General features: G+C 43.5%; 1 long non-coding RNA gene across 5 annotated transcripts in view; it reads left to right on the forward strand.

Moving 5' to 3' along the window:
- Window positions 1-6,118, forward strand: part of LOC114004147 — a 38,209-nt gene that overhangs the window by 19,946 nt on the left and 12,145 nt on the right. For 2 of the 5 annotated variants that reach the window (XR_005564016.1, XR_003546474.2), the window contains exons 3-4: window positions 1,870-1,945; window positions 3,295-3,454. This is a non-coding gene — a long non-coding RNA (uncharacterized LOC114004147). Of the gene's footprint in view, window positions 1-1,869; window positions 1,946-2,078; window positions 2,549-3,294; window positions 3,455-3,979; window positions 4,487-6,118 lie in introns of those variants that run through there. The other 3 variants (XR_005564015.1, XR_003546477.2, XR_003546475.2) reach the window with 3 other exon arrangements.

Genomic DNA, 6,118 nt, shown 5'->3' on the forward strand with positions numbered 1-6,118 from the left:
TCTAGAGGTGAAAAGCTATTTCCTTCTACTTAAACCTTTCTCTTGTGATGACTTCAAGAGGCTTTGGAATTTCAAGATACTTTCTCCCTCTTTCCCCCTTCCCCCTCTTAGCAGACAACCACATCACCTTTCCTTTGAGTTTCCCAGCACCCTGCCCACATAGGAATTATTTCATGTGCAGCCTGTGTGATGTGCACAGCACAGAGGTTCCTCTTGCCCCTGTTGTTTAAACCTGGATGGCATTTGTGCCACTGTGGAAAAGCTTTCCTTGGACCCCTTCCTTGGAAAACAGTCACATTACGTGGATTGGGGGCTTTGCCTCTCACTTCCCAGTGGTTCAGCAGCTGTACTGCAGGCAACGAGTGAAATAGTTCCTTTAACATAAGCTGGTAACAAAAGAGTTCCTCGATGAAAGTTTGGTGTGGTTGGACATAAACCAGGAGGAGTCACTTTTGGAAGTGTTTAAGGTACAGTTACAGGAAGTCACCCCAAAAAATTACCCATGTCAAGACAGTATAGAGAAAGCATATGGCATCTGCAGTCAGAGAGGCAGGTGTGCCTGTGAGTCAAAATACCTGTAATACTATAAAAATAACAAGGTATTATTCACCAAAGCATCAGATTTACTACAGCAGGGATCTCAAAAGAAATCAGTAAATTCTCATTGCACTTGTGGCATCCTTTGTTAGGAGGAATTTTCGATAGTAAGTGCTAATAGTTCTAAAGTAGCTGGTTACGAACCAGAGCGGGAAATCCGGAGCCTATTTTAAAGCTGGTTTGAGAGGCTGTGTCCGTAGTGAAGGTGGATTGCCCTGGGCAGGGCTTTCTGCAAACAGATTGGCACCCAGATCGTTAAGCTTAATTACTGCAATTCACAGCACTATTTCTGCCTTGTTTTCTCCTGGTATGAACACTGGCAGTGCTGCCCTAGAAATGGGGGACGGATTATTTTCCTTGGAATATCGGAGTGACCATTAACTTTCCTTTCTCCCTACTGTTATTTCGGGTAAAATACAGACAATGTTCGAGTTCCACCGTGAATTGTTACAGCTGGCTGTTCTCGCAGCTGCTCTGCTTCGGGTTTGCTTTGTGCTGTGTGAGCGGGACCCCTGTCCGTCCTGCCCGTGCTGCGTGAGCACAGCTCCAGGAGCCAGTACCAGATCCCAGGATAAATGAATATTTTCTATTTAATTAGGCCTCGGTGAATGTGCAGAGCAAGGGTCTATTCCCAAGAATTAACAGTGGATGCTCAAGAAACTTTTGTAAGCAGACACACGGCTTGAAACACACGAGTGAGAATTAAATACAAATTAATGGGAGGATTACCTTTAAATAGCAAACTACCCTCTGGAAAGAGGTGAAGTTTAGAGCCTGGAGAGCATCAGCCTCATGGGAAAGACAGGCTCTTCCTTTTCCATTGAGACTGGGATTTTAGCTAGAGGTTTGGATTGCTGCACCACAGAAAAAATGATTTTATCTCCTCAATTCAAGATTAATCAATTATTTGAATTCTTCAAAACCCCAGGAGCAAAACCAAATCCCTTTCTGTATTTCTTCTTAGTCAGTATTTTCCAGTGGTACGGATTCATTTGCATTTCTCTGTGCTTTAAAACTAATTTCCCCTGTGTTCTACTCTATTTTTATCTGCTCAATATTAACCCAGCAAAAGTCTGTAGAATCAGGTGTGAAAGTAAACAACTTCACATTTTCAGTATTGGTTACAAAGGCAGTTATTACTATTGGAGAGCAACTTCAGCCTGAGATGCTGATTCTACCCCCCTCTTGTCTCTTTTACCAGTCAATCCCCTCAAGTATTATTTCCTGTTCTTGAGCAATAAGATGAATTTCTGCCTTGTTCTTGTTCCACAGACATCCTCTGCCAGCAGCTTACCCCTATGACCTGCCAGAACTCCACTGAACTGAAGACTTTTTTCCTGTGGACTATGTAAGTACCAAGTATCCAAATAATTAAGCTTTGATAACCAAAAGGTTTCTAGGAAAGGTGCCTGGGATTATTCTCAGCTGTTTGTACTTCAGGACATTATGACTGTATTTCATCTCAGGTCTTTGCCTGGCAGCTCTGAGGGAAGGCAAAGATTACTGATCCTGTTGTAGCTCCGTGGAGATGAAATGTTTATTCTGGGATTACATCACAGGAGTTTGCACTTAGGTGATGAGCTTCCAAAACCAGTGAAGACAATGTACAAAAGCTCACTTTGGTTTACCCTCATGTTTTCAAATTTAAAATGATCAGAGGGTTGACAAGTGCTCTAGTGCAGCCCGTTAAACCTGCCAGTCCTGTGCCAACACTGCCAGCTCCACAAATGCTCAGGCTGTAGAGGATGTGAAGTCAATGGCAAAATTTTAAAATTCAATAAACTGCAAGTGGCTGGAGCTTCCAGCACACTCTTTACACTCTTTATTACACAGGGGTAGTGTTTTACAAGCTGTTGTGTAATACAACTTGAATGATATGAATAAACTTTCTGTACCTTCTGCACTTTCTGGACCTTTGGATGTGCAATTGTGGAATGCAGATGTGACTCAGCCAGGACCAGGAGTAGCACAGTTCATCTCTGTGCCATTTTTAATGTTTTTACTTCAAAAGAGGCCTAGGGAAACAAAACCCCCACAATTCTCTGAATAAGGAACAGAGGAGGGGATGTACCTTTCCAGTGATTGGCTTTGCATCCAGTACAATACAGAGAAATGGAAAAAAATGCCTGTTTTAAAAATGCCTGTGGAAAAGCTCAAGATGGAGAACCCACTGCAAAGTCTGTAAAGGGGAAAAAAAGCCAAGCTTATGGTGAAAGTAAAGCTGCATGGCTGTAACCATGGAGACCAAAGCTCTTCTGATGCAGAAATAAATGAACACAACCTTTTCATATTTATTAGTGGGACTGATGATGAAAGATAAAGTCAAATTAAAATATAAAGCAATAGAGACAGAACAGGTTGCTGCCTCTGCCCCTGCAATGCAGGTTATTGTAATGGATCACTACAAATGAGCTGGGGTTACAGAGAGGCAAATTAGTTATGAAAGGAACAAAACACTCTTAGTTATACCAACCTGTTTATCCAAATATCAACTTCTTTATTACAAAACTGGAGACAGTGCACACAACATATTCCTGAAATCTTTTGGCTCTGATAGAAATGGAAATAATACCATAGCATTGTATGAGATGTGTGTACTACACAAAGGGAAACTTTCCTGTAGCTGTACTAGTGAATATTTGACACCTGCTAATTTCTTGGTAGCAAGAATGACAGAGTTTTCCTATAAAAATACAGGGTGAATATTCAGGTTTGTCTTGAAAATACGTGTCAAAGGGTCAAGTGAGTTGTTGCTACAGAACTGTTACTGCAGGACAGGGGATGGCAGCAGGAAACGTTGCTGGAGCTTTCAGGAAGATTCAGAGCTCGTGCAATAAACCTTCGGTGCAGATCTTTGCCATGATGTTGCAGGAATGTTTTGATTGAGCAGAAATCCCAGGGCAGGGAAAGGATTAAGGTTAAGGGTGGCTTTGGTGTGTGATGGACTGGACAGAGAACTGGGAGTTTAGGAAAGCTGCCTGTCTGTCCCTGCTGTGAAATCCCTGTTCATTTTGGGGGAGAGCTGAGTGGCTGTGCCCGAGGGTGGAGGGGAGGGGCTGGAAGGAGAGGAGCACTGACAGGGGAAGCGAGGGAAGTGTCCTGTGGCACCAGGGTAGGTCTGTGTGTGAACAGGGCTTCACCAGCACAGCTGTGGCTGTGACACCCCGACACAGAAGCACCACAGCAGCTGCTGTACCTGTCTGGGGCTGCCCTCAGCACCCTGGGGGTGACAGGGTACAGCAGCTCCCACCTTCTGCTGCCCAGAGCTGGCATGTGTCCAAAAACGATGTCTGTGCCAAAAACTGCTGCTCAGTCTCAGCTGCTCCACCCTGCAGATCTCAGAGTGGATTTAAGACAGAAAACTCACTTCACTTTTCTTCAGTTCCAGTGAAATGGCTGAAACAAAGAAGAGTCTTAATGGTCTTTGTGCTGCTGTGCTCCCAAAGCCCAGGCAGCCTCCTAGTTCCGAGCTCCCACTGGACACAGGGAATGTCAGTGGCAGCTTGAGCTGCTCCTCTGTGAGCATAGCAAGAGGGGACCAGAGATCTGCTACAGAACTTTGTAATGGCTGTAAAACTTGGGTAACTTCCAGCTCATAAAGTTATAATGGTGTGACATTACACATGGTGTTAATTTACACAAATTGGGGTTAAGGTTCTCCCAGTTTTATTGGGCTCTTTACCTCTTCTGCTTTCTGACTTCCTCAAAAGTGTGGTTAGCCTCAAATCTGAGGGGAATCCGAGCCCAGCCTCAAATCCACATTTGAAGAGTAACTGGTTTGAAATAGTGGAAAGTTTACGGCAAAACTTAAAATAAACACCCTCCATCCTTCTTGATATTCTGGTAAGAGACTGATTTTGTGCAAGACCTTTAATTTAATCACTATATAAAATGCTATTTCCTGGAATTTTCTGGCAAATGAAGTGCTCCTAGAGAGTTCATATTTCAGTTTTAGTATTCACTGACTACACCCAGGAGTTCAGAATATTTAACTTATAACTACAGAGCTCACTAATACTAAATTTACCTTGCCAGATATTGAGACAAATCTGGTGCAGGTTGATAAAAGGATACCAAATTGCTTCTGCCATTGCTTGATAGATAAAGGCTGCTGTACTTTGGGTTCAAGTGTTTTGCAAACACATTTGTAAAATCCCTTAAAGCCAAGATGAAGGACACAGAATAACTTCTGAAATGTCTCAATCTTCAGCCAGCAGCTGCCTGCAACACAGTGGGAGGAAGGAACACAACCAAGTTTTCTTAGAAAGGACTCAGCTTTTCCAGGACTCCCTGCCTGGAGCTACTGGGATACAGATCAAGCCACTGACAGCTCTAAGTGGTCGTTAACAAACTCTCACCTGATTTACTGAAGTCATTCTCCATGAAATAGTTTGGAAAACCTGCTCACAAAACAAGTTGAGGTTCAAGTTTTCTTTTAAAGCAGAGAAACACAAGGAGCTCTTTTGCTGATGTAAATGCCAAAGTGTTTTTCCTGTATTGTTCTTGAAACATCTTCTACCTCTGGAGTTCAGAACTGGGAGCCGGCCACTCCTCTGAGGTAAAAAAGCACAACAAGAGTTGTGTCCCTTCTGTGAGGGGGGAAAGAACAGGACACATCTAAATCATCTCCACCTCCAGGTACCTGTTTTCAGTCATCACACACAGAGTTAGTCCAACAAATCCCAGAAATGCTCATTGCAGTGTCAGCAGCACATGGAGCAGAGTCTCAGCTTTGGCTCCCAGGGCCAAGTACAGTTAAACCCACCTGACTGCTCCAGATCTCTGGGAAATGGTTTTGCTGCTTAAAGTGTTGGAAAACACAGAATTATTCCCTCCTTTACAACATCAGTGAGAACTGCACAGGTCAGTTTAGTTCTTGTAAAGTATCAAACAGTAGGAACTGGGATTTATGAGTCCCACTCATTGCTCTGATGAAGAACAGTTTTGTTGTCATCACAATTAGACTGCCCTCAGTAAATCCTCAGCTTGCCTTGCTCAGCTGTCTGTTCCCTGCACATGCCCACAGTGCAGGACTGGCTTGGCCAAACCAATCCCATCTTTGAATAACCTGATTTTTAGTTTTCCTGCTATCCAAATTACTTTTCCTTCCAAGCCAAGCCCAGCCTGTGCTCCTCCCTGTGGGAGTGGTCAGTCTTCCAGCAACGCTGCTCTGCTGTCCCTCAGGCCACAGTGCTCCAGACACAGCTCTGGGGAGGGTTTTTAGAGGTGAAAGCAATTTCCATTCACTGAGTACAAAGGGATGGAAAAGGCAAGGAATTCACAATTTCCCTAGGATGGAGAACAAGCAAACCACTACAGTTCTATTTATAACTCTGTGTTCTACAACACTGAACAGGAACAACAAATTTCAGCCCAAGTTGGCTGTGCAGATTTTCAATATCCTTGAAGGACATCACTCTATTCAGTAAGTACTAAACAGGCCCCAGCAGGGCTGTGGAGCACTTGGAAAAACAAAGGAGAAAAAAAAAGGAATGAACACAGCAAGGTGAGATTTTTTAAC

Source organism: Pipra filicauda, unplaced genomic scaffold, assembly GCF_003945595.2.
Source record: "Pipra filicauda isolate LSUMZ 115617 unplaced genomic scaffold, ASM394559v2 scaffold275_size1018216_pilon, whole genome shotgun sequence".
Classification (NCBI taxonomy): domain Eukaryota; kingdom Metazoa; phylum Chordata; class Aves; order Passeriformes; family Pipridae; genus Pipra; species Pipra filicauda.